Consider the following 3,249-nt stretch of genomic DNA (forward strand, 5'->3'; position numbering starts at 1 on the left):
TATTGTAGCCAATGTTATAAGGATGATAGAAAAAATATATTCTTTGAAATATGTATACGAGGGAAGATACGAGGGAAGCACTAAAATTCAGAGATATCCTCTGGCTACTAAGAGAATTCAAGGAGACAGAGGTTGGAAAACCTTCCCAGATATTTTTGTTGTCACTTAGATGTGGAAAATCAGTCTTTATGATATAAAAGTATTTTGAAAGAGAAAGAAAAGGAATATTCACAATTTCCTGAATATTTTGCTAATTCACGGGTTTTTTCCTCTCCCTAGGAAGAATGTATGCAGGAGGAAGAGTAATCTTGTCTTAGAAATTAGAGGTTCAGTTCAGAAAACAAAACTGCCCTTTGGAATATCTAGGAAAATGAAAGGCAATACAAAGCATACAAATTAATGCTTTTACTTTGGTTTTAAGTTTCTGGTGTCAGCCTCTCATTGCCCTTCACCTATGTTATTTAAACACCACGATTATATTTGTATAGACTCATAAAGCTGACATGTATATATGCATGTATGTATATATATACAACTATTTATAACCGGGCATCTCATAGCGTCATTTGCTGCTACTCCCAGCAAATTGGAATGGGTGCATTAGCCATAGGTAGAATAATACCTTTCTCAGCAACAGCCTTTCCTTTCCTTGGCAAACTGTGACTTTTGTAGCTGGCTATTTGCGGGTCTGCTGGAAATAAGCAAACTGTTGCTCTGTTAGAACTTGCAGCCTTCTTTCCAATTCTCTTGTTTCACAGCTTCTTTAAAAAAAAAAAATGGCACAAGTTTCTAAGTTAAAGTTTCTTCTTTTAAAAAAAAAAGTGGCACAAGTTTCTAAGTAGGCTACTCATGCAGTGGTTGCTCCTTGAATTTTTTTTTCTAATAAGTAACAGTTACATTTTTCTTAGGCCAGGAAAATTGAAATTTCTACAAAACTGGGTAGATTTTGGGGGGTTTTTTTAATAGGATGTTTAGGACTCTTGCAGAAGATACAAGAGTGACTGTACTGGGTCAGATCAAAGGTCTGTGTAGTCCAGTATTGTGTCTCCAGCAGGGGACAAAAGTGGATGCCTAGGGAGGAATGTAAGAACAAGGCATGTAGTAATTTTTCCCTTGAGTTCTTTTTGAGCCTCCAAATATGTGCTGCTCAAACTTTTTGAACGATGATTGTACTTTAAACATAGAAAATAGCAATTATCTGAAGCTTTTGGATAAACAGGATACTTGTGAGAGCAGAATTCCTTTCTCTGCGGACCCAAATAACAGCACATATTCAGTAAATGCCAAAGACATTTTCTCAGGAAAACAATTTATTTATTTATTTATTTATTTATTTATTTTAGGGATTGTTAAGGAATTACGTATTTTCTCAGGAAAACTATTTATTTATTTATTTATTTTAGGAATTGTTAAGGAATTACGTATTTTTTTAATTAAAAAAAAAAAATCTGAATTGGGAACAGCAACTTGAGTAGTTTAAAGAGAAGCACCATTTGGTTGATGAATTTCCCAAATCCTCAATATGAAGAGGAAGCTAGGTCAAGACAGGTCATGTCTGGGGTCAGATGAAATAAGCTGCTTTCTGTTTCAGGAAGTTAAGGAAAAGACGGGGAGACATCATCTAACTGATACTCTGAAGAAGCAGCAAAATTTTTGTTGACCTCTTCAGTTGTACTTAAATTCCACCTCTTGGCAAAAACTCTGATTCTGTTTTAAATGCTTTTCTGGGCATGTCTTCTATTAACAGAGTTATGATCTCTGTCTACAGTTAGACAAATTTGAGGATAGTCTTTGAAGTTTAAGGGAAGTGATATGCTGGAGGGGGTGTCTGTAATTCTCATCCTTTCTGGAAAGAATGTATTGCGTTAGAAGTATTTTTAAGTGTCATTAGCTCTTTTGACAGATCTGTTTGGCTAATACTTTTGTCTTGCTCTGATTTGTGAACTTCAAAAGGTACTTGGTCAAGATTGTACTTCCAGTTTTCTCTTTCTGGAAGTAAAGGCAAGAGGAAGCTATTCATGATTCTCATTCTGGACTCAAATTCACACCTAACTTCTCCTCTCTCTTCTCAATCTGCAAAAACCACAAGCTTGAAAAGTGCTTGGTATAAATAAAGCTCATATAAAAATAGGAGGAAAGAGTTCAATCTAGTTTAAGTATATGACAAAATAAGTGTCTGCAGAGGTTTAATAAACCAGTCAGCCACTTTTTGGCCAATTCTTGGCAATAATAATCAGAGGATCAGTCTTAATTGCAAGATACTACCTAGACACAGATAACCTCCAGAACATGTCCAGATTTGGCAATTTTACCAAAGTCTTCAGGTAATGTAATACATCTTTAAACCATTTAAACATTTCCTTCTTTCTTCTATCTGCAATGTAAAACAGCTCCCACCCACTTGACATTATAGACTAAATGATTCAGATTTATTGGCTCTTGGTTGTGGAAAAATCTGCCTGGAGGTCAGTTGTGGTTCATACCACAAGCAGCCATCCTTTTTTTCATTCTGCGTAACTTCAGCCTGCATTCTTAAATGGACACAATATCCTTACTTTCAGCTGTGATCGGTTAAAGGTCTGCATAGTCTTATGCAAAGTATAAGCACTTCTGTATGCTCCATGCATGCGATAGACTGTCTGTGAAAGTTAGCTGGCCCCTGTTCTGTCCAAGCAAAAAAGTAAAAGAGAGGACTGCACTTCAAAGAAGGACAGAACTGAGAAATACTGAGAGGGAACCGAGAGGAGGCCATTGCTGCCATATGAACACCTTCCTGCCTGCTGGAAGAGCTGCAAATTGTTCCAGCCCAGAAATTGCTTTAATAGTGTCAGAGGAGTTTTGCTGGGTCCCTGAAAGTCTTTTCTGAAATTGGAAGTGTTTCTCCTTGCCCCCCATTTCCTGTACACAACAGTCAGACTTTAGTAATCACGACTTTTCTATTTCTTTTCCGATTTACAAGCCCACATGATGTCTTTTGGATTCATTATGCATGGACCAAAGTGTATCTGGGAATGAATGATGACCCATCTTTTTTTTTCTTTTTTTCTTCTTTTTTCTTTTTTTTCCTATTTTTTTTTTTTTTCCTTTTTGTACTAAACAGTTTGGCGCTTTGGGGGGGTTTTAATTCTTCGGTTTTTTAACAGAAGTGCCTTTTTCCTTTTGACAACTGTCTGAAATATGTTCCTTTAAGAACCTCCTACATGGTATGTATTTGCAATTTGTAAACACAGTATGTCAAAGAATGATTTG

The sequence above is a fragment of the Ciconia boyciana genome, chromosome 3 (assembly GCF_034638445.1).
Source record: "Ciconia boyciana chromosome 3, ASM3463844v1, whole genome shotgun sequence".
NCBI lineage: Eukaryota > Metazoa > Chordata > Aves > Ciconiiformes > Ciconiidae > Ciconia > Ciconia boyciana.